Below are 26,630 nucleotides of genomic sequence, written 5' to 3' on the forward strand. Positions count from 1 at the left end.
TACGAACGCGTCCTGGTATTTTGAAATTTTCTGCTTTTTTCTCACGCTCTGCGGCCTTTCTTTCAGCCGCAGTTCTCGTCGTCGTCGAGTTAATTCGAAACTTCGCTTTCACTACGCTCGCAAATCGGCCATTTTACCGGACGAAGTAATGCTATACCGGCGGTTCTGCGAATTTATAATTAATTATCGCTTTTTCGCGGGCGCGCGTTTCCTCGTTAACGCGGTGACCTATTTCGCCGCGTTCGTGATTTTTAACTCGACCCGGACGATGCAAAATACGCGGCAAAATGGCGCGCAATAACGAAGGCGCGGGATTGTTAAGCGCGGACGAAATCGCACTTTAAAGCCGATAGAACCGAACGAGAGGAATAGCTCGACGCGCGCGCGTCGAGGCGAATCGCGAAGGATAGACGTCCGAAGCGTCTAAATATATCGCTCCTCTCTCATCGACGTGTCTTCATCGTCTTCTGCGATGTCCGTGCGTTGCCGCGCACGCGGTGCTCGCTCGAACGATTCGCCCGCGCGCGAGAGAGAGAATTTCTTCGCGTCTCGGATCTCCGGATTTATACAACGGTACAACGTCGTTACACGACGAGGACGTCGCGCTCTCACAGAGAACGAGCGAGCGGGCGATGATCAAAGTAGGACGCTCGAAAGCACGGATCGAAGCGCTGATTAGTCGAGGCTTCGAGCGAGGTGCTGCGGAGATAGCGCTTTTCGGAGCGCCTCGATGTCGTGCCGCCGGTGCCGCGCGGCGTATCGAGGACGTTATCCGTGGACCCGAGAGCCTGTGTGCGTGTATATATGTGTGAACCCGTGCGCGCGAGGGTCCACACATATACATACATACATACATACATATACATACATACACATATATATATTTTATATATATATACACATATATATAGCCCGTGTGCCTGTGTGCAAGCGCGCGAGGGAAGATGGAACGGCGACCGAGGGAGAAGCGCGGTCGGCGACGAAGGGAGGAGTGCTCGCTCTCGCGAGTACGAAAGGGCAAGAGAGATAGAGGGGAAATGATAGAGAGAGATAGAACGACAGCTGGGAGAGAAGAGAGAGAGTGAGTGAGTAAGTGAGAGAGAGTGAGCGGAAGGGAGAGGGACGGAACGAGGGCCTAAATCAGGGGCGATCGCGCTGAGCGACGTCGCTATCTCTGAATATGCGAACCACTATTTGGCGTCCGCGGCGCGCACGTACCTAGTACCCCGTATTACTAGATACTAGATAGTACCTAGCCTCTGCCCGTAGCCTATGTACTACCTCGCCTCGTCCCCGTAGAGACGCGCGTGTAAGTGCGCGAGGTGGAAAACGCCTTGCACACACACACATACACGTACACGCGTAAACGTATACTATCTATGTAAGCGCGCGTATACGTATGGGTGTGCTTACACCTACGCGGTTACATGCCCTGCGAACCGTGCACACGGGAGAGCCAACGGCGAGAGCATCGAACATGCCGCCATCCCTTCGCTGGCGTGTGTACGCGGTGTGCGGAAAACTGCGGAATAAAGTCGAACCCCCGCGATCGCGCGAGAGACGACGAGGGAGCTATCGTTGTCGTTCTCGTCGTCGTCGCCAACGACGAGACGCGCGGTTTTATCGCGCGGCATCATTACGTGCGCGCCGTACCAACTCGAGAGGACGTACGAAGGGGACGTTCGTTAAAGGCGAATATCGAAAAATGAGGGCCGCAGCTACGTCGAAGATGCGCGAGCATGCTCGTCGAAGCGCTCGAGATTACTTGGCTTCGCGTCCGTTTTTCAACCTTCCACGGGTTTTCCTTTCTTTTTCCTTTCGTTTTTTTTTTCAAGATTCGTACCTTTGAAAACGAGCTACATACTAAGGGAACGTTCATTAAGGCGGAACGTTGAAAAATAAGGATCATTAGACTTCCTCTCTATTTTTGAACGCCGTCATCCGTATTATATTTTTCATATCATATTTTTAAAGATGTTTTCATAAATATAGATGGACGTACGAGAAGACGATTATTGAAAAATGCGCTCCTCTTCGTGGCCGGATACGTCTGATACGGCGACCGCAATCGCGAGACGCGATCGAGAGCGCGATGTAAAAGACGTCACAGCTCTCGTCCGGGCAGCGTAAAACTGGTTTCGAGTATTTTCTCGGTAATCGCCGGCGAACGAGCGGCGATTTCGCGTCGTTAATCGGGATTTCCACGTAATTTGAATCTCGTAAACGCCATTCTGCGGACGTCTCCTCTCCTCCGTTCCTCTTGTCGCGCCTCACCGCTGCCGGCCGGCGGCGAAGGCATTAAGCGCGTCTATTTTTGCACGCCGCGTTCGCGACAAAGCGCGGCGAAGCGAGGCGAGGTCGTGCCTCGGCTCCTCTTTCGCACGTCGGCGTCCGCGGCGCGCGAACGACGCGGTGACGTCAGTATTTACGCGCGATGACGCGCCGCGAGCTCGGCGCACAGAGACGGAGAGAATACGAGTGGGTGAACGAGGGGGGTGTCGCCGGCAGAAATGTTATATTCGACGGTATTTAACGCGGCCGGGCGTTGCGCCGTTAAACGTTACCATGCACGTCATAATTGCTCTCGGTATGCGGCGCGCTTCCGCCCCGCACGCCCTTCCACGCCGCTTGCGGACGGCCGCGTGGGCGGCCGCCCGACGAGTTTGAAACTTTGTCGTGCAACTGAACGGATTATGGCGCGTTGATTGTGCGCGGGGCGGAGGGCGGGAGGGACGCGCGGGAAGAGAGCCGGAAACTTTATAAACACCGCGTCCGCACGCGCCTTTAGACGACGAAAGCGAAAAGAAGTTGCCGAGTTGTAGAAGGACGCCGGAAAGTTGACCCGCTCGGGTCGAGATTTTTATGGCGCTCCATTAATTCTCGCGCGTTGCACGAAACAAAATGTAATAAATACAACGTATATATCTCCAAAATGTTTCGCCGGATACGCGCTTCCGGCGCGCACACGAGAAAGAGAGAGAGAGAGAGATAGAGAGAGAGAGATAGAGAGAGAGAGAGAGAGAGCGATCTTTTCAACGATACTCCGTTACGCCAGTGAACACGAATTGACGTATTAACGATTCAATATCCGCAGTCTTCGAGAAAGAGAAAAAAATCGCCGTATCAATTGCGAGATCGAATGAACCTCGAGGACTCGCCGCCCGAGACCGATGAGAAGCGGCCGGCGATCGTTACGTTATATAGCGGTGTAACGTATGTACACGCGGCGCGATCGGGGCTCGCTGGTACTCTCTAACGAGCGGTACACGTGTTCTGACGTCTGCGCTATAAAATACGAACGGACACGCGCATACGGGTTTCATATATGCGCGGCTACCACCACCATCCGTGCCGAGAGACACGCGAGCGAGTGCGAGCGAGTGCGAGAATGTGAGCCGGCCGGCCGGCCGGCCGGCGGCGCGATGGAGAAGCACTCTAGAACCGGTTTTCAATGAGCGTGCGGGCCGGAAGAAGAGGGAGAAACAGAGAACAGCGTAACACAGAGAGAAAGAGAACGCGGAAGGGGCGGGAGAGAGGAGGTGAGGGCGCATCGAGGGATGGGCGCGCGGGCGGGAGGGCAAGAACGGCCGGCGGAGAGAGGGAGGAACATAAACCCTTATCGAAATCGTGATTCACCCCACATTCTCCGGAGACCCCCTAACCTATTAACATCCATATCACAATAACAGATACACGTGTACGCCGCGCTGTATTCCCACACTGTCGTCTCGCTCCCTCTCTTTCTCTCTCTCTCTCTCCCGCCTGTCCGCTCGCGTTCGCCATAATTACTCGCGACGCGGCGTATTGCGAAAAAAGAAGGAAAAAAAGAGGACGAGGGAGAGACAAAGAGAAACGGAAAGAGAGTAAAGTGGCAGTAAAGTGGCCATTATGAGCCGCGCGATTTCGGTATTAAAATGAAATTTCGATCGCGCTTTCGTCGAGCCGCGACGCTGTCTCGGTTCTCGTTTTTTCATGCGCAATTTTCGCGTAACTTTGTGAAAGATGCCCCTTCATCTCTCAACCGTCACTTGGAATTCAATTACAACTATTAACATTCATTTGGCAGTCGCTCGATGATGTTCAGCAGTCCATTCTGATCGTTTGCTAATGAAACTGGACACTATTAATAAGAACCGCAGGACATTATATCGCAGGATAGCGTTGCTTAGTTTCCTTCGATAATCGCCTCTTGTTTAGCATATACTTCTATTTCTAAACATATGAAACGTATTAAGAGTTCAAATTGACGAATTGTCACCTCGATGGAAATGCGGGAAGGGCAGTGTCCGTGCGAAAATCGAGTGACTGGACATTTTCGGCGTTGAAGATTTTCGTGCGAATTAAAGATTCGAGTTAAAACGCGAGGGGAAATCGCGGCGGATTTGCATCGTTGCGATCGCGCGGTGGGACACGCGCGTCCGCTCGCACCGTTCGCGTTTATTCAAGCGGAGAAATGGAAGCTGGTTTTCGGACGGACACCCAGTGCATCGAGATAGATAGGTAGATAGACGTCCGGATAGATGCATGCCACGGCAGGCAGGCAGGCAGGCAGTGGTGTAAGGGATGCCGAGGGGGTGCCGAGGGAGCGCAAAGTGAGAGAGAAAGCGAGCGGGAGAGCAAGCAGAAGAGAGAGAGAGAGGGAGAGGGTGGGTCGGTGGCGAGATCCGAAGCAGAGGAGGACGACGAGGGGGAGGCAGTGGGCGAGCGCGAACGCGGCAGCGGTGGCGGTGGCACGGGGGAGGTTGACGTGGAAGAGCGGGTGGGTGGGGTGGACGGGAGGCGCGGGTTCTCTCGCTGATTACGTCGCAGGATGGCCAGGAGAGAGAAACCCCAGAGAGGATGCTGTGCTACGCCACGCCGGTTGGTGGTGCGGAGAGAGAGAGAGAGAGAGAGAGAGAGAGAGAGAGAGAGAGAGAGAGAGAGAGAGAGAGCGAGCGCGCGGAGGAGGCCGGTTCTCTCGCCGGCGCTCTGGCGGATAGAGGCGAATATATCCGCAATGTCCTACCGCCGCCAACCCTACGCTCTCTCGCCCGCGCTCTATCTCCCTCGCCGTCGTCGTCGTCGTCGTCGTCGTTGCGAGTCCTCCACCAACTCGCCATCCACCCGGCCGCCCACCACCACCCTCCGACCATCGCGGTCTCTGGCCTTCCCTCCGCGATCTCGCTCGCCGAGTCTCTGTCTCTCGCTTTCTCCCTGCCCATCCGCTCTCTCTTTCTTCTTCGCGCCGGTGATTCGCGTGTATCTCTCCTCGTCCCTCCAACAAGGAAGCTTCCAGGGTGGCGAGGCCCTAAGCTAAACTAAGCCACGTCAGGATAGGATAGTGCCGGGAGGAATAGGATGGGATAGGATGCTCGGTCGGATAGCGGTGCCCATCTACTTCCTCGCGCGCGCACACAACAACCAGCGAGACGGCGACGAGGAGAATGACGACGACGACGTCGGCGACGGCAACGGCACGACCCCTCGTGCATCTACTTTCTTCTTCCTTCCAACACGCCGTCTTCCTTTCTCTCAGTTACGACTACGTCTCGCGGTCCTCCTTGTCGCCGTCGCCGTCGTCGCCGTCGTCGTCCCTCCGCCCTTTCTCGCTCGAGCGTCCCTCGCGCGCCATCGCGCGTTCTCCCGCTTCTTCTTCCACCCTCTCGCTCGATCCGCTCGCTCCGGCACGATCCGCCTGCCTTTCTCCGTCAGCAACACACCACCCACGGACCCTCCGGGGGGTTAGTTAGGGGTAGTATATTGACGGCCGGCGTCGCGAGGACGCCTATACTTAGCGTGCCGGCGAACCGACGCGTTTCCAGCAAGGTGTCCCTCCTTCTCCAACTCTCTTCGTCCGTCCGGCCACCCTCGGGTCACCCTTCACGACCACCTTCACGTCCGCCACCCTCTCCGGCCATCCTATTCTACCACCCTCCGCGCCCTCACACCCTTCACGTTCTCCGTCACACGGTCGTGGCGGCCTTTCCCCCCTTGTCGTCCGCGACCTCTTCGTCCACCTTCTACACCCTCGAACGCCAACATCTACCCCATTCCGGAGCTTCCTCGGTCCTATCCTGCGATCGGAGGTATCGTGGAAGGCAGAGCTCCTCGCCGTCTCCTCTCGCGCGCGAGAACCGTGCGGCAACCCGGTCCAAAATTACCGCCGGCGATAGGGAGGGCGAAGGCTGGGAAGGAGGGGCGGAGGGTAGAGACGAGTTTCTTACGACGTTGAGCCGGGTTGCGACGTTGGGCATCGAAATCGATGCCTGCGGGCACCGGGAGAGCTTCGTGACGCACCTGATACGCGAGAACAGGGGACGAGAGGAAAGGAGAGTGAGAGGGAGAGAGAGAGAGAAAGATGGGGAATGGGAAAGAAAGGGAGAGAGGGATAAAGGGAGAGCGCGAGGAGTCGATTAGGGAGCGACCGAGCGAAATTATGTATACGTCGAAGATGATGGCGACGGTACACGCGATGGGCTCGGGCAAGGCAAGCCAAGGGTGGTGTATTTCTTTGTCGGGAGCCGATTCGGGAGGCGAGAGAGATCGCGGATATACCGGGTCGGTCGATCCGATCTCGCGATATTCGCTCGCGAGCGACTCCGAGGCCGAGGAACGAGAGAGGCGGCGCTCGGCCGCGCGATAATTTCGACGATACCGATGTAATTTCGCCAATTTTCGATTCTTCCGCCAAGGTACACGATTAAAATCGGTATCACCGATTGGGCTTCGGCTCCTCGTCTCATTAGCATAAGCCAGATAAATATCTCCCGCGACTTCTTACGTTTGTTCCGGGCTCTCGTGACGGTTCACGCAAGCTGTTGCGAATAATGCACTAAACGAGGACTTAATTTGCTGCAAATTGTTTCCGTTGAAGTAGCTTGCAAATTAATCTCCAATTGTTTTAGTTTTTTCATTGCCTCGCGCGCGATTTCAGCGGTTTATCGACGCACTCGCGTCGATATCTTCATTGAATAATGCCAATTGCATTAATAAAGAGAAACAATAATGACGCATTGAATAAAGGGCGCTTTCAACGAGAACGATAATTGAAGTTATTGTTTCCGAGTGGCATTCGATTAAAGTCCACTACCTTTAAGGATCCAGGATCACGAACGGACTTTATCGTGCAATCTTTGTTCCGTTCCCGCTCGTGTTTATCTCTTATTTTCATTAAAACGATTAGCGGGCAGATGTAATAAAGGTCGGGTTAAGGTACTCTTAAGCAGAAATTATCCGGTTTAACATCTCGTAACTAAGTTTCGCAAGTTTGCACAAATACATAATAATCCGCGCGAACTCCGGGGATATCGCGTTAAAGCGGCAGCGCGATTGTAATTGCTAATCTGGAATCACAAAGAGAGAACGCGATATGAAATTAACATCTGTACTACTCGTTTAACTGCTCAAACGACGTGAAAAGACATCATAACGACTTTCTTCCCGCGTTTCTTTATTTTTTTACTTTTTCGGTAGGATGCGCGATAAAAAGGCGTATTTTAATAAGCTTAGATCGATATCGTAAAGCGAGAGAGAATCGACATTAAACGTTATTCATGTTGTTTATACGCGTGTTATCTCTCTTGTGTTCCCTCTTCCTCACGTCTCTATTATTAATCGATTATGTAAGAAGCTATATTAAAAAGATATTTCTATCAAACAAATTGGACAGATAATCGAAGGATAATCGGTCAAAGGGCCGGGCCGCTTGATACATGCACAAAGTTTCCGCGTGAATCAATTTCGCTCGATTCGAGTGCATCGACCGTCACCTCGTACTCCGAAGGACTTTGGGAGAACCTGAAGATTATCGGCGAAAAGGTTCACGAGGCCGCCACGTGGGCGGTCGAGCCCAGAATTGTCCACCAACTTGAATGACGTCATTTTACGTTGCTCTCCGCCGGGTTTCTATTTTTCACTCTCCCTTCCTCGCTCGTTACAGGCATAGTCATAGCGAGAGCTATGTAACGTCACGGCAGCGCCGTTTCGTTCCGCCCTGTGTGCGCCACGTAATCGCCACACATATTACTCCACGTGTGTAAGCGCGTTCGTTCCCGTAAGTACGAGGGTTCACGCCGGCGATTTCGTCCTCGCAAAAATTTCGCGCATGTCCCGTACTCTCCGTCGTGAAACGGTCGAGAAACGGCCAGGATCGGTCATTACATCGATGTCCCCCCGAGGTAATCCCAGTTCTAATCATAAATAACACACGTGTGCGCAGGTAGAAGGTGCCGTCCGTAGGGTGGCATGATGGGGTGGGATGATATTGTTGCGCAGCGACGCGAAAGCGTCGTTATTTTTGTAAAAACCGATGCATTCGCGTCGAGCGGCGAGTTCGAAAAACATCGTGTCGTGCGAAGGTGGAAAAAAAGGGATGAACTTTATTAAAAGCGAAATGCGCTCTCGATTTAGTTTCCTGCGTGAGAAGTGTAATTAATAATAGAGCGAAGCGAATAATACGTAATAGGTTGAATAACAATATGTTGATAATTTTTTTAAAAGCGAAAAAAATTAAGATTAATTCAAGGTTATTAGTGACGCATGTACTTGTATCAAATGAATGCAATCTTTTATATCGCATCACGCGTGAATTGCGATTGCGTTACAATTACACTTACATATTTTCGTCCAGATAAAGCGAGAGACTCGCGCGAATCGTTAAAAGCCCCGCGGGTCGCGAACATTTCGCCGGTGCGTGCACGATTATTGCCCTCCCGATATTTGTTATCGCCGGGCGCGAGGTTAACAGTGTCATTTTGCCGCCGGTTCGTGCGAATCGAGGAATAGTCACGATGCGTACGCGTCATTATCCGTTTGTCGGGTCGTTAGAATTAATGAGCGCCGCTCGTTCGCTCGTTCCCAGCAATCGATCGATCGATATTCTTTTTTTTCTTTTTATTCCGATGCTTTCACAGTAATTTATTAAATGGCTAATAACGGGGCGATAATAGCGCAAACCGGTAATCTTGGTGCAACGGTGCGGAGGAGCGGATCAGAGGTCGAAATTAAAACCGGTGGAGGAAGCGCCTTGGACACGATCTCGTCTCGAGCGCGAATCGCAATACTTCAATTATCGCCGGATAACGAAAGACTCGTGTCATTAAGGATATGTCCGGATTATCGCCGCGTCTTCACGGCGAGATACACGTTCGAATGCTTTTTTCTTTTTTTTTTTATACTTTTCACACATTGCGCGAAATCATTAACGCGTTTCGCGTGGAGTTGCAACGCTTTCAATTAGCACACTCATTAAGTTTGTTGCAAATTTTCAAGAGCCGTTAGAGCCTGGGAATATTTAATAAAACGATTTGTACACGCTTGCATGGTACTTTCCGGCGTTAACTTTAATACTCCGCTAAAGATCGAAGTAAGTGCAGGGTTAAGCAGGCCGAGCGACACGTTAAGCCGGTCAATAGCTGTATCACCGGATACTAAAGACGCCGTAATCGGCATAACAGCGCCGTAAGATAGAACGCGAGATTCCTTATCTCGTACGGTCGATCCAATTGAATTTCATTCGATGCTGGCGCACGTTTCTCCTTCGTTTACCAGCGGCCGTGTACGCCCGCTCTCTTATTTCGAGGCGTCACGTAAAAGTTACACAGCGAGATTCACGAAACTTCAACGCTATCGAACAGTATTGATAGTATTGAATAATACTTTGCTTTTTGCGCCGAATAATTTTATAGAAATAACGCTCGGTCTTTACGCATTCGATATTTCAAGGACGATATCGAACACAAACTGCAATTAGAACAAAAATGTCAAAGATTTATCAATAATTCATAATCAATTTCCTTCTAATTTTATTGATCGATATGAAAGATTTTTCGATTGATTGATGTAGGAATTTTCATCGCTCTATCGCCGACGAGAGATACTTAGAGTGACAGGCTGATATTCGGACAGATAATGAATATAGTAACTGATCGTTATTAATACCTGCGGCGTTCGATACAAGTGGACAAAAAAATATCGACGACCCATTAAATTTAAGCGTCACTAGTCTCGAGAATAAAGCCACGTGAAACGAGGCGATATCACCTGGTTCGTCGCCGCGAGTACTCGCCAGAACGAGTAGCGCGTTTTTTTTTCACCCATTCGTTGTCTCTCTTTTTCTTTCCTTCTCTCCCTCTCACTCTTTCTCTCCCGGCGTATTTATCTCCGGATACAGCGGCGATCTCATTCCACGCCGGTCGTCCGCCAACTTTGCGCGTCGCGTCGCGAGCAGACGCCCGGAGTTTGCTCGCGGTGGCTCGAATTATCGGTCGGCGACAGTGCCATGGTGCGAGTTTGTCGAAAAGCAGGGCCGTACGAAGTTGCAGAACCCGTTGCTCGTTGTCGTTGTTCTCTCCCGTGCTGGGCTATGTATAAAACGAGACGGCGAGCGCGCGAAAACGAGCGATAACGACGCGACCGTAATTGGCGCGAGCGCGGAACCGGAACGAACTCGTTTCGCACGCACCGATAAGATCCGTTATCGCGCCGGGAGCGGGAATCGCGAAGAAGCGTCCCTCGATTCTGCGTTCTCCCGCCGGAAGTTGAACGAATCGTCCCAACGGACCCAAAGAATAGACAAAAGAAAAAAGGCAACACAGCAGGGCGGTTTTCGGCCGATTAGTTACAGATAAAAATAAAAAAAACAAAAAAAGGTAAAAATTTTTCGTCGAAACGCGGGTTTTTCCTTTCTCTAGTCCGTGACCTCGTTCGTTCCCCTCCCGATGGTAAATCCGTCAAGAGATCCGCGATGTCCACGCTTCGTTTGGGGACACCCTTTTTCGCTTTATCTCATTCTCTCTCCCTCCCTCTCTCTCTCTCTCTCTCTCTCTCTCTCTGCGTCGCTTTCTCTTTCTCTCTCTCTTTTCACCGCTTCCCCTTTCCGCCCGCGGCCCTCTTCCGCCCTCATTCGACCCCTGCCAACCACCCTCAGCTCCCACTCCTCTTTCCCATCGTCCTTCTCGCGAGAGTGCGTTCGATCGACCTGAATTTTTTTCCACGCTCGAATCGGGAGCCCTGAGAGCAATTTCTCGACTCGTCGCGGGGTGGTCGTCGCAGAGGAAAACCCCGAGGAAAATCGTCCGATCGATCTACCTTCGGTGTTCAGGTCCGAAACGAAGGAGGAATGGACGCGTTTGCAGTGCGAAAGACGGAGAAGGAGACCAGCCAACGGTACTCGAGGGTAAAGAAAAGGAGAGATGCAGTTGAAGGCTGGGTGAGCGAGTAGGATGTAGAGAGAAGCAAACACAAGTATGTGCACCGCGAGTTGCATATATATATAACGATGCTGTGTTCGTGTGTGTTTGTGCGCGGGTGGGCGACCCGCAAGTTTTAAGCTGCGTACACAGGACACAAGCATATATTTCCGAAAAGTTAAAAAGCAAAGCAGTCATCCATGAGACGTTAAATATATTTTATTCACTCATTTATGTAATGTAATCGCTAGCATTAATTATTATTACTTGTCTATATTTTGTATAGAAAAATATATTCTTTTATCGTGCAAAGAAAATTGAGAAAATATCAATGATACAAATTTGTACTAAATTAATGTCAAAGATTTGCCGCTTTCTATCAAATTTTGAATTTAGTTGTTTAAACAATAAAAAATTAATTTTATTTGACATTCCAAGAATGAGATTTGATAACTTTTTTTTCTGTAAAATATACATTAAAATTCTAATTAATCTTGACAAATACATTTACTTCGAAATCAAGTAATTTTATTTGAAATTGTATCTGCCAAAGAAATAACAAATTGTATCTCTTTAATATATTTTATAGCGAGATGTTTCTTGCTTTCTTTACAAACCGCGATCAAAATAAAATTTTACATCGTAGGTGCAATTTTTGTGTTACAGTCTTCTGTCGCAGGTACAAGAAACACAGCAGGTACCAAGCAGGAGCAAGCAGGTATGAAATCACACCGCGCTTTCCGGTGTGGAATAATCTTAAGGTCGGCGCGGTGGACAGGATAAAGTACGTACCACCACATCGAAATCTTACGAGCCTTCCTCCGCTAACTACCTCCTATCTACCCTGCCCGAGGCCCTGAAAATGTTTGCGTCACGCCTTACGGGGACTCATTCCGCAGGATTGTGCATCAATTTTCGTGTGCCCAGTGTTTAATTAAAAAATCTCCATATGCCTCTCTCCCTTCTGTAATTATGATATTTCGATGCGCGGGTCAAGAGTGCACTCGTAATTATTTCAAAATTCGCTAAAAATGTGTTAAATAACGCCACGGGTGCGAAAAATAATTCAAGGACGTCGCGTTTGGTGGACTAATGAATTACGCGACTCTCAGTGTACTTTATATACGCTAAATTTATGACGCATAACCCGTGCAATTGCGACCTAAAATTGCGAATACGAAAAGTAAATGATTAAGAAACACGAAAATAAGTATTTGCTGAGGAAAAAATATAAAATGTGTATAAACCAATGAAAAAATTACGAATTAAACCTATAAAAAAATAACCACCTTACAGTTTTATAAGTGTTAAAACTGTATTATGCGTATTTTATTGTTTATATGATTAGTAAGTAATAAAATATTTTTTACTTTATTTAAAATTTTTAAGCTCTCTTTATACATATGAACTTATGAATTTCCAAAAACCAAGAGTCGACAAGGCGATTGGAAAAGCATTAATACAGAGTGAGGTAAAGAAACGGATGATTTAAAAAATCGTTTTATTTCACTAAATACATAGGGGAAGGTGGACCTTCCTTTAAAACGGACCTTCCAAGCAAAAATGGCCATATTTTTTGTATTAATGACAAAAAATAACTGATTTTTAGCATAAGAATTGTTTCATAAGCATAAAGAAACTGTAGACTGTTTATTATAAGATCATAATGTTAAATTTTCAAAACTTGCAAAAGTTTGAATTATTATTAAGATTTTTATAAAACTTAATTTTGGTTCGTTTTACCTCATAGGTGGGGTAAAATGGACCAAGCTGATAAAGAATTGTAGCTGGAACAGAGAATTTCTTTGCAGCTTCTCGTTTACCAATGTTTTCTTCTAACATGGCTTTAAGGTTCTGTATAAATTTTTCTCATTCCATTTACATCGATTCGATTTTCTTTTATAATTTCTAGGCATCTTTAGCAACTAGAAAAATGATTAAAAAACAAGAAATTGTTAAAAAAGAAAAAGAGATGTAAAATATCTCTCAAATAAGAGCAAATATAATAGAATATATAAGTAGAAAACTATAAATAGAAAGTATAAGTAGAACAAATATTTAAATTGGTCCGTTTTACTCCACATAACAACATTAATATTATTTTATTTTTATTTACCTTTATCAAAATTATTTTTTAAATGTAACTTATGAATTATTACTTCCAAATAACCAGAAACATGGAACTTGTAGAAAAATAAAAAAATATTAAGTTTTGCAATCTTAGTCACTTCAAATGTAATACTAAGAAATTAGATCACGAGATCTGTTTGCAAGAATTTGACGTTTTTTTATAAATAACTCACGATAGTCTTATGATATAATGACGCAATTTTTAAACCGTTGAAAAGCATCAAAAAGGAAAGTAATTGTATGTTCATCCAGCAGATAAAGGTACTTACTAATAAGATCTAATAAATGGACCATTTTACCCCGCGGTCTGTCTTACCCCACCTTCCTCTATATTCTGAAATCTGTATGTATCTCGCGATTTCTATACAGATATACAAAGACAATATACAGAATGATTCAAAACAATCTGATGTCTTTGAGTTATATATTATATATTATATTGAGTTATATATATTTAGTTTTGAGTTGGTTTTTAGATTAACTGTTTTCAATTATAACTCTAAAATCAAGCTTTAGACAAAATTTTACAAAAGGAAAAATTATCTAATGCCCGGTTCTACCAACGTAGATTAACTTTAAGCTCGGTTCAACTTACTCTCGATACGCATAATGCGACGAGACAATATATATATATGTATGCCTTTGAAATGTCATATTCTTGCACGATTTCTAATGTCCGGTTCCACCAACTAATTCATATTTCATTTCTTATACGATTAAGCGATAAAAACTATTTTCAAAAGTTTCTTTACCCGAGAAAAAATGGTATAATTGGTCAGATATAAATATATATAATTAGTTATGAAAAGATCTCATAATATATGTAATTTTATATAATCATATAAAATATTACATGTTATCAGACCTTTTCATAACTAATTATATATATTTACATCTAACCATATTGTGCCATTTTTTTCTCGGGTACACATATAAATTAATGAGTTTTCAAAAACCAAAAGTCGGTAACATTTTGGAAAAGTATTAATATGTCCTAACATCTGCACAGAATAGCGAACTCTCACTAGTGTAAAAGTTGAGCGAAAAATCCCCGAGATAAAGTTCGGGAATTCCGAAGGAAAAGAAGAAAGCCGTTACCAAGTTTTACTTTCTTTGGTTATTGCAGAGACGAGTCAATCACCGAGCAAAACGATACGGAGAAAGTAAAAGTGTTTTCATTGATACTTTCAAGATGACCTATTTCGAAAGTGCAACGCCGCGATAAGTTAATTTGATTTTTCAGTTATGTCAATTATGTCGCGTTTGTATCAATCGTGTCCGAAACACTCATTACGCACAATAAAATAAATTCAAATTAAGAGATATATAGCGATAATGTACAATGATAGTGTACAATACGATAATTTGTTTGCGACTGTATTCGATGATCGGTTTTTATTCTCTATAATCGCAGCAATACTTTTTTACTGACAACTTCTTCTCAAAAAGGCAAGAAAATAAAGCCTGCCCACGTGGTTTAAAAAATTCCTACTACACGGCTTTAAAATATAAATCAATAAATCATTGTCAATGTTGTAAATAGTACGAAAAAAAGGAAAACGTGAAACGTGCACTACGTAACTTTGTAAATTTTGGAAAATAAATAATTTTAGAAGATCTTTATTAAGCAGGTATCCCACGACTGATTTGTCATGACTCGTGACTTGCTTATTATAATATCAGGGCCGAATGTACATTTTGTGGCCCCTAAGCTATGATCTTAAGGAGGCCCTCTCTTATTAACAAAAAATACATTTTTTTAAATCTTTTCTAAGAGGCCCCCTTATAATGTGAGGCCCCTAAGCTGTAGCTTATCTAGCTTATGTGTAGATCCGGCACTGACTGGCATAGATATTTGCATATGCTGGATTCGCAAATTGATAAGCAACGAGCTATAACAAGCCACGTATGTCCCACAGCGCGTTAACTTGTCACAATTAGCGGCTTGGATAGATTCGTTTCCAGCTCATCGAGTTTACTTGTATCGGAAAACTTTAAACAATAATATCTCATAAAGTATTACACATTGGCGCGAGTATTATACCCTGTATTAGTGACAAGGATATACAACATATTAAACTTGAATGAAATCCAAGAGGTCGGAGATTGGTTGTCCCTTTTTTAATTCGAAATGGATAGTGATATTACAATACATGTTTTTTCACAAGCTAAAGATTCGAACCATATACGATTATACTGAATATACACAGATATACGAACCAGACCATAATGTAATATGGTTCGTATATTAAAAAACCCACGTTTCGAATTTTCTTCGTAACACACTAAAATATGTTATACCACAAACGCATATGATCAACGAAACCAGGCCTGTGAGGACTGTGTCCAGTTGGAGGTGTGTCCTACTGTTCAAGAACCATTCTAAAGACCAAAATCAGTGGAAGACCAAACTGAAAGGGAGCAGGTAAATGGATAAATATAGGTCACTATTTTAAAAATATATCACATTAAAAAAAATATGTTTTAAGAAAATGTTTTAGAACCATTAAAATTTGTACATTTTACTTGTAGAATAGAAAGATATAGAATAGAAAGATATAAAATAGAATATAAGATCTAGAACATACGAAAGATATAGATCAGAATGGAATACTTATTCATCATCGTAAAACGATCCTTTTCATGCAACACATTGTTTGAAATAGTGACGGGCACTTTGACAGAAAGAATACTTAAAATAACAAACTGTGACGAAAATTTTGAATTAAAAAAATTCAATTCTTTATTCTTTAAGAAAATTTTCACGACGCTACAGGTCGTCGTCACAAAACTTCGCGAAGGACTGTAAACAGCGATTGAGTGATAGTTACGCGAGTGCAATTACGCTATGCGTCAAGGACAAAGCAGAGAATACGGACGTTTTGTTAGCACGCCTTACAGTTCAAGTTCGCGCATTACACAATATCTCAGACACAATAACCGGTATAATTCACTCTACCGGCAGAGACAGTATTTATTGAAGTCAGGACAAAAGTCGAAGCTGCAATCTACTATAACATTTTATTCCCAAAAACCAATACAATTTTAAGATACATTATCGTAAATCTTTATTTAGATTGTAATTTTGATTTTTTTGTTTCAGAAACAAAGCTAACCAAAACTATCAAAATTTTTGACATAATTTAAATTTTTACAAATAAAAATACTACAGTCAAATAGCTCTTATGCTTTTACGCATTTAAAAACTGTAACTACGCAAATTTGAAAAAAAAAATAAAAGTCTATTGTATCGATATTTATTATATTTTATGTTTTTAAACATTTCGCACTTTATATTGTATTGGAATTTCAAACTTTTATTTTACGCCTTTCTTGCCGATCCGTTTCTTAAACGGTAATCCATAAAGCGCCCGATTAAACGTCAAATAACATGCGATTCATATCGCGAAATCGTTTCCGTAAATACGCGAAACAGGAGGCAGGGATATGCGTATGTAAATCCGTTTAACGCTGATCCGTCAAAACTGGAGCGGGACAGAACGGGACGGGGGAAGAAATGTTTTGTCCCCGACCCTGCATGGAGATACGAATAATCGTGTTTCGAATTCGGGTTTCGCAGCAGCAGCGGCGGCGGCGGCGGCGGCGGCGGCAGCCGCTCTCCCGCTATTACCATTATTATAAGTTGATGTGACGTGACGTAATGGGAGTTAGAGCCGTATGAATGGGCATAGAGCAACAAGTTGCCACTAAAAACTGGGAGTGAGTTCGTGAGTTGAGTTCTGCTCGTTACACCTCTATATGTAGTTCTTCCTTCCCTATACTATACGCCGCTCTCTCCGCTCTGTATACCCCACCCGGCCGCCCCGTTATAAACCCTCCGGCTTTTAAAGTATTCTTTTTAAAGCGGAACTGTTCTAACACAGACGTCACCGAGTCGTAATATTCCGCACGACTGAATGCGACGACAAATCTCACCGATTCTCTTTTTATCTTATTGAGCCGGCCCACACTCCTCTTTCTCATTTCACTTTCTCTTCTCTCCTGTCGTATATCTCCCCCGGTTCTTTTTCTACTATTGTGTGCGCGTCGCGCCTCAATACAAAGATAAACGCTTAAGCGTGAACAGGGACAATAAAACTATATAACTTGTAGCACAAATGACTGTGTTGTTCAAGGTTTTATTAACCGGTAATATTTCCAGGTTCCAAGTTCCAAATAATATTTTTTACCTTCTTAAGGTCCGACGCGATATAATCGTTGCCAAAAAATATGGAAAAAGTAAGATAAAAATATAGATATGAAATAAGATACGGAAAATATGAAGACAGAGCAGATAGAACAATTTTCATTTCACTTGACTATCTTTTACACGCAAATGACGACGTAAATATTTATTGCTGCTGTCTTTTTGCTCTCCATGCATGATATTAAATGCCATTTTTGTCATAAAAATTATTCAACAATAACGTGATAAATAATCGCAAAATTTAAATATAATTCTTATAACATATTTATCTAATTATATTCAATTTTTTCGATTCAATTGTAAATACTTTGAAAGTAGTTTTCCTATAATTAAACAAAATTATTTGATTCTTGTCTGATTAGTCTATAAAAACCATTGAGTAAATGATATGTTAAATAAAGGATATTTTAATAACTATGTGGTAAAAAATTTGAGATAATGCCTGACATTGCATATATTTATTTTTTTAAATATCAAATAAATCTCGAATAATTGAAAAATCGTTGGAACTACCTTAAGTATCATCATAAGTAATAACTTATCGCTATTTTCGCAATTTTGATTTTTTATATTGAGCATCTTAACGCAACGCCTATGAATCATCTGGGATATCTCGTTTTATGATTTTCATTATAATAGCATACTAATCTGCTAAATTTGAAGTAATCCAATTTAGTATTACATGAGTTACTGCATGCGTCTCACACGACTTGAATAGAAAATCGTCAAAAATCGGTCCGGCAGGAAACGTATTAAAATCACAAACGGAAGTTAATAAATTAAAGATCTAATCAAAAATAGATTTAGAATCTAATCGATTTTCTAACTAGAACATATTTGTGTGCGGTCCTGCAAGGAGAATGTGTTAAAATCACAAACGAAAGTCAATAAGTTAAAGACCTAATCAAAAGTAGATTTAGAATCTAACCGATTTTCTAATTTGAACATATTTGTATGCGTCAGACTTGGTAAATGACCAGTACTCGATTTCTTAATGATGCCAGAACGTTATTCAAATTAACTACAATGGTTTTAACAAATAATCCACAATAGTTATAAGATTTTGAGTATTATTAATATAAAATAACAAATGCACTATTGAGCATTAAATTAAATGCATTTAAGTAACCTTATTTTTTTATGATTTAACAATATACATATATTTTTTAAGTATGTATATTGCGATATATCAGCGTAGACGGCAAAATATAAAATTGATTCGCTCGGTAATCAGTCGAGCTGTTAATGACTTACTTTTACTATATTTTACGTGCTTGTGGCTTACGTGCTTTTTGAGCTGAACAAAAATCGTAAAAATGAGATATCTCGTGAGGCATAAATAATATATCAACGTTTAAACGACACATTCACTTAGTCGATAATTAAGCCATGCGTACCGCACTTGAGTGTAAAAGTGATACTTTACACTCATAATCTCCGTGAAATAGTTTTTCTTAAAATTGACAAACCAAAGATGTGTTCCTTCAGAGTACAATGAATTCTGCCAATTTTCGGGTTTTGCCGAAAGTATGTCCAAGGTATTTTAAAATAAGACATTTTTCTAAGCTTTTTTTGTCAGAAAAAAAATGTCCATTTTTTGACACTTTTTGATGAAAACTTTTGATTACCTTATAAGCTATAAAATGTCATAGTTTCAGTCAATTCGACTGGAATTCGACTTTTTGACAAAAGGAGCTCAAAAAAACCCTGAACTAAAAGTAAATTGCTTCTTCTACTCGAACAAAAATGTCAAACAAAAAGGTCTAACTTCTTTGAAATTTTATTGACAATGATTATTGGCATGCCTAACTATCCTACCTAGGCGGTCTATCTGCCTTTTTTACACCTGAGTTAGCACCGATCCTGAAGACATTGGTTTTTATAAATGTAAAGAAGACTTTATTTGTTATTAAATATTGTGATTGTATTTTGTAATGTATGACTGTCGTTAAATTAAAGTACGGTTATAAATAAAGATTGCCTTTTTCTACTAGTGCTGTCATTGTCTGTGAGTTCAAGCAAATGACAGATACCGCTATAAAAGAAATCTATATTTTTAGAGAAATTTATCTATACATGAAAATTACCTTTAATATTCAGAAAGTAACATAAGTAGTAATAGTATAACTTGCCTTACGTCTACCTTTGAATTAGATAAATCAATAATTAACACATTTTTATTTTAAATTGAATTTATCCATAGAGTGAATAAATTGGTAAAAAAAAATATAAAATTAATCGAAATTAAACGAAATTAAAAGACATTAAAAAAACAGTTACAAATGATTGTCTTTCAAAATCTCAAGTCTTTAAGTGGTGATTTATTCAGACAAGGACGTGAACACATCGAAAATGAATATCATTTTCGCCAGTCATCGGAAAAGTAACAATGTCTTTTTTGGATTTCAAAGGCGTAATTTATGCCGATTTTTTAAGCGAACAAAGAACTGTAAACACAGTTTATTATTTCTCTATTTTGAATAATAAAGGAAAATCCGCTCTTCTAGGCGCAGAAGTCTAAAAAAATAAAGGTTTTCTGCTAATAAAGATGGACCATACACACACAGAACACAATAGAAACTAGGAACAACAATTAAGAACACAATAGAATCTATCACAGACCGACTTATAAAGGTTGACTTATTTGACAGATTGACAGATAACTGATTTTTTCGATCCTCTTTTTTTCGAACCGCTACAGTCCCTAATCGAATATTCCATTAATAATCTTCTTCAAAAAAGATATACAGAACCTTTTAAAAAATTTGGAAAAAGTCTCAAACTCCAAGAGAAATGTGTAAAATAATCGATATATTTTTAAATAAATGTTTTTTACACTACTTTAAAAAAAGTCAGTCTCGTTATTTAAACTTGAACCACTTTCGTCACTTTCCGTTTATCTGAGACGGATTTCGATGGTCTCACACGGCATGAATTTAGTAAATAGCGATCGCGAATTGCCTGACCTTTGCGTACACTCAAGTTATTATCAATAACGATTCATTATATCGCGTTGTGTATTACTTAAGTGACGCACGTGATAGCCCAATAACGTAGTGACAATTACACATAATATAGTTACTTCTGATAAATAGTTACACAATAATTATTTTACGACGTATCGTGATGGAGAGAGCATTCCTCCTACGATTAATTAGATTGGAAAGCATTTGCGCGCGTGCAAGCGCATGCCGGGATGCCGATACGCGACGGGGACTACTACGCAAAATTTCGCGATGTTGTTTCATAACGACATCCGTGCGCGCGCGTGTTATCATGCGATATCTACGCGCGTTACACTACATCGGATGGGCGGCAACCCGGGCGCGATGCACTTATCCATCGTCAAATTATCGCGGTTCATCCGGATGATGGACCGTTCTACCCGGCCGACGTAATCTCGCGCAATTTGTCACGAGGGCGAACTTCGTCGCGCGCTGAAGTGCGAGACTCGCATTCGTTCTCGCTCGTACGCTCGCTCGCTTCCTCGTCGTCTCGTCGATCGACGACACGAATGTGCACGAAAAACGCACGAATCGCTCGACGATCGAATTCCACGTGGAATCTTACCGAGATTCCTGGGTGGAATCGGACCGCTGTTTGCATTCCTGCGATCCCGGCGATTACGTCGTTGCGACATGTTGTTTGGCCAAATGGAAGAGCTAGAGATCATCCGATTTGCAATGAAGACATCGCGATTAGATGCTGCTTCGATTTCACCGACTGATTTTTGCTTTCGTTTTTTAATATAGCGACCGATGTAATAAGGAATCCCTTTATGCCCTTAATAAGAAATTGTGTAATTTTTTACATGATGCGTTACTTGTGCCTTTCGCTGCTCATTGCCTTAATTTAGATAACAGTTACGAGTTACGAACAAATTAGATTAAAATAATAATAACACAATGGTATATTTTTGAAAATTTTTCACTCGTTTTCGCAGATCAATTTAAAGTAGAAGAAAAAAGCAAAGTAGTTGAAAGGAGCGAAAATTCTAGAAAATTCTAGAAAATTCTGGAAAATTCTGGAAAATTCTAGAAAATTCTAGAAAATTCTAGAAAATTCTAGTCGATTCTGGATAGCTAAGGCAACGTTGCGAAAGACGAAACGAAAAGACACCACGGTGAGCGTCGCAAGGAGTCGTAATTGCCGCTACAGGCTATCGTCGTCATGCGAATTTGCACAATATAGCAACACGCAATGCCGATGATCGTTTTTTTTCTCTTCATCGCGAGCGTATCGTGAGCGCGGCGGTAAACGTGGAACGCGGAACGGCGATCGCGACGGCGACCACGAGGAGAACGATGATAGCCGTAAGCACACGAGATGGAGATGGAGAAACGTAGAAAGAAGGAGAGAGAGAGGAGAAAACGGAGCGAGAGAGCGAACAAAGCATCGCAAAGGGAAGAGAGAGGGTGCGAAGAGACATACGCGGGTATAACCGAGGCGATAAAACGCCCACACGTATACCACCTTGGTAACTGTCGCCGGGGCAATTGAATTAATGCCAGCCTACAAATTGAAGTCGGTGTGGGATCTCCGCGCCGAGAGGCTCCGTTGCTTCGATAATTACTGGAAAGTGGCGCTACGGAAACAATCGCTGGCGCGACTCGGCGCGATGCGACGCCGACGACGGACGATGATTTTTGAGGTAAATGTCGCGCGTAAAATGCTCAGTGTAGTATTGCGTCAGCTAGTGCGATGTCTGCCTTCTTCGTTGGCTGTGTTCCGAAATTCACTGCCAGTACTGAAAATCTGCAGTTTACGTTACGTATATTGTAGATTCAGTACTGGCAGTGAATTTCGGAAAGCAGCTATTGAAAACGCCTGAGCGTCGCTTTTGCTGAAATAAAATTAAGTCTGTCTTTTTTTTGCCGACGAGAAGTTTAAATAATGTGTCAATGAGTAACAATGAGTAACTTGAGATTAAATAATAAATGTTTTAATAATCCTATAATAATTAGATGTAGTAGTAAATTACAACTTACTGACTTGAAATTTCTTTTCGTTTGCGATGTCTTTCCTAGATGCAAGCTTCCACGTGCCGAATTTTACTTTGGCTCGGCGAATGTCTACGCGCCGTGGAATCGCGGCTTTATGAGACGAGCCTCTTCCTCTTTTAGCTCAATCGTTGTCTGGGCAACGAAAAATAAAGACAAGTCAGCATTACACCAAAAGACCGCGACGACATGCATGTCGCACTGACGACTTGTTTTCCGGACGGGATCTAAAAAATATTATGCGCGAATCGAAAACACACAAGCGTCAGAAAGACCCCACAAGCGAAAAGCGCGTACGGTTGCTGCCCAAAACGTTCTGCGTAAGACATGACATGAAGGCTCGAATGCAAGAAGTCTGGTAGGGGAATATCAGAAGAATATTAAGATCTAGGTGACAGGCGGGAGCTGCTATTAGCCCCACCCGCTATATTATTACTACTACTACTATTTTTATTTAAGTGTATACGCGATGTAGAGTTACTGAAACAGTATTAGTTATTATTAGTTTATCTATTTTAGAATAATTTTACCAAAAAAAAAAGACTTCGACTGATTATTCGACTGAGAGTGCTTCTATAAAGTATTTTTGATCGACTCTTTATGCAATTGCTGCAAAGTGTCTCTATTAAATTGTTTTAATAGAAACAATTGTTCTTTTTTGTCTAATTCAGAACAATAAGATGTACAAGTAATTTATCCTAAATTGTGTTTTAATCACAAAAATTGAGGACGATTAATTTATACAATACATTCTATTGATTTCTCGAAAAAAAAATCCCTGAGAATTCTCTAGTTCGGGTATTTTTATTGAAACTTTCAGGCAAAATTATAATGTTTTTTAAAATGCAAATTTAAAATAAATTTAATTATTGTATAAGATTATTTTTACTCAGTGTGTATTTTTTCTTGCAAAGAAAATAAAAAGTTATGGAAATTTCCAAATAAGAAAAACGGTTAACCATCCACGAGTGCACGCACAAATAAAACGACACACGAACAAAAGAAAGATCATTTTTCTCATTTTCAGTATATAAAAGAATAAATAAGAAAATAACAGATGAAATACTTATCGTGATGAATGATATTCAAAGACACTTTCGATACATTCGGCATAATAAGTTTCCACAAACAACAAAGAAAACTACATACAAGCCAATTTGGATCCCTGCAGTGTCAGTGGCTTGAAATTTCTTCAGCTTTTCTGCGACACATTACTTTCCTCTCTTTTAGCCCAGTCAATAAAGGCAAAATTTTATCAAAACCTCAAAATAATTCGCGGAAATCTGAAAATTTGCAGAGGTGTTCAGTTAGTGTCTGCCAATCATGTCTGAAAACCCCTCATGATTCCCCCCATTGCTTCACTCACAATCGGTGTAAGAAGGTTGTTAAATGATAAAGATGAAGTTCCGAAAAGTCCACACCTCCAATTTGCTTCAAACTACGTTTTTTATTGTATTATTGCGCGCTGATTATGAATATGACCATTGCCGATTGGCGGCTCAGATTGGCCATTCAGTCTCTTTTTAAAAAATCTTGAATTTTCCGAAAATTTTGATAAATGGAACATAAAAAGATCGACTTGAATGGGCTCCGCAGAGCGGCAAATAAAAGCGGCATTTTTGTGGCATACTTTTAAGCTGTTGAATCTGATTCTTTGTCTGAATCTTTGTCGACATCCGACCAATGTTAATTTAGTAGAAAAGCATTAATCATATGAAGCTATCAAATCTCTAGTACCATCATCATTTATTATTGTTGGCAATCAACATTAGGAGCAAAAGGCGAAAACAGCCGTTACTAGTTGTTCGTGCAATATATTATAAATGACAATACTAGTAAAAAGTAATTAATTATCTGCATAATTGAAGATACATTGTGATCCTTTGGCTCTTAAACGATTAAATAATCTCGCGACTTCATAATTTTATTTGAATTTTATTTTGACGATAAGTTTTGCAGGCAGAAATTTGCAAAAATGGCTCATAATCGAACAACGATCTCACTTGTTCCCGTAGAAAGAAAAATAACGAGAAAAATCAAGTAATGCACGCTCCAGCGCGTTAAATCTAGCCTTCGATCTAGCTCGATCTCGCGATCTCGCGATTCGGTAATCTCGCAGCGATCGAGCGTCCTCTGCTCGCCGCAGAGGCGTGCGAAACGCTTAAAACCCTCGATGTGTAACGCCTGTTTTTGCGCCACGGTGCGCGCCTTCCTGATTCGCGAAGCGACTACGAAACCAAGCGCGACCACGGCGCGTTTGTGTAAACGAAGTAGAAGAAGAAGAAGGCGCCTTCTTGAAGGTCTCTTCGGTAGTGTACTCAGTCACGACCGAGTCTTCCGCTTGGCTGGCTCGATTCTAATTGGTCGCCAACACCCCAGAACCCGCGGACCCCCCTTTAATCATGACCGCGATCCGCTATCGATTGACGTGCCGATCACGCGCCTGCGAGATACAAAAATCTCAATGAGGGAAATTCCACGGCCGACGAGAAACCTTTCTCCGCCATCGATGCCGTCGATACTCGCAATACTTTTTATTCCTGCCCGTCCTATAACTCTCCGTCTGTTTTTCAAGCGCTCTGCTGAGAATAAATCTGCAGACACGGGGAATTTTAATCTAAAGTCTAATTACCGAGATATTTTAATATCTTTGAGAAGGATGACACGCAATTAAATTGTTATTAAACGACGAAAAATCGACTTGCCGAGCAGCGCGAGAATCTTGTTAACGGAAACGTGAACGCGAAGGATCCAATATTGCGCGCAGTTTGCTGCGCCGTGTCCTTTATCTCGTGACGATCCGAGAGATGCGGCAGATGCTGCCGCTATCCGGATACCGGATTTTCCGCACGGCGACGTTATCGTGACACGGCGGAGCGAGTCATCGCTTTGATGACACGCGCCTTATCGGGGCCGATAATTTGTATGCCACGCTTACATGCTGCTACTTCCAAGTTATACTTCGACGTCGACGCGCGGCGAAGTTACGCGGCGCGCGCGACGTCGTTAGGCGCGTAGAATGTAATTTAACCGGTAACTCATGGCAATGCGTGCACAGGATATGCGCGCACAGCAGCTAAACGAGATTGCACCACCTGTCGCGCGTCCAAGTCGGCCGGCTCTACGTCGACGAGCTGTCGCCGAAATATTTTTCCCCATTGTGCCTTTCGCGGCCTCGATCGACCTCGGAACGTTCTATCGAGAATCTTGCGTCGGCGTTTGCATTACTCGACGACGAATTTGTGAAACTTTATACAGTATAAAGAGATCGAAATCGTAAAAAATCAAACAGATCTATATTCATTTGAAATATATATTAGTCGCTCATTTAATGTATCTCTGTTGTTCGGAATTAGCTGCATCTGAGAATGATTTACTCGAGAACACGTGCATTTTCATACGAGTGCTTAATCGTATCACAGTAAAATTTATTTATTCGATAATCATAAATTGGACCTTTGTGAAAAAATTATTCTGAGAAATAATTGATGATACATGCAGGTCAATCTGAGGCCTGGAATCCCGGGCTTAGAGAGCGAGCAAGTACACGATATTGATGTAAAGCAGTAACTGGCGGCTAGTAGTTTATTAGGCATGACGTTACCGCAGCACGATCGTGTCTTATACACGCCTGCTGTAATGGACGCCGTGTTCTCTTGCTCGTATGCTGCGCGTCGCACGTGGACAACGTCGAAAGATGTTCACGTCACTGCAAAACAGTGCAGTGATGATCTACACTAACAACCAACAATAAGATGATAAACGTTAAAAAAATATTTAAATCCTAGACGTTAATAATTTAATATAAATGTGTTTCCGAATTGTTCTGAATAGTGTACTTTCGTAAAAAGAAGCTCCATAATTTTAAAAAATCGTTTTTTTCGTCTTTTTTATGAAAAATTATTGTAATCTCATTAAAGCTAGAGATTGTCGTTGCAAAATATTCGTCATTCTTTAGTCTTGTTGAAAAAATCTCAAAAAAAATCTGAATTTTAAAACATTTGAATGAAATAATTTCTTTATTTTTCATTAATTTTTGCAATATTCAGCGTTTAGTATTTTGGTAATTATTAAATATTGCGGATAAAAAAATCACGGTAAAGTACAACTTGTTTTAATTCAAGC

The 26,630-nt window shown here is 42.6% G+C and overlaps 1 protein-coding gene and 1 long non-coding RNA gene across 3 annotated transcripts in view; one reads left to right on the forward strand and one right to left on the reverse strand.

Annotated features, from left to right (window-relative positions):
* lobo (lost boys) overlaps nucleotides 1-26,630 on the reverse strand; it is an 86,014-nt gene that overhangs the window by 28,859 nt on the left and 30,525 nt on the right. The gene's annotated exons all lie outside the window — the stretch shown is intronic.
* On the forward strand, nucleotides 9,117-12,542 carry LOC137001933 (uncharacterized). Its single transcript, XR_010891747.1, has 2 exons — nucleotides 9,117-11,188; nucleotides 11,835-12,542. It is a non-coding gene; the product is annotated as an uncharacterized lncRNA (long non-coding RNA).

This window comes from Linepithema humile, chromosome 1 (assembly GCF_040581485.1).
Source record: "Linepithema humile isolate Giens D197 chromosome 1, Lhum_UNIL_v1.0, whole genome shotgun sequence".
Taxonomy (NCBI): Eukaryota; Metazoa; Arthropoda; class Insecta; order Hymenoptera; family Formicidae; genus Linepithema; species Linepithema humile.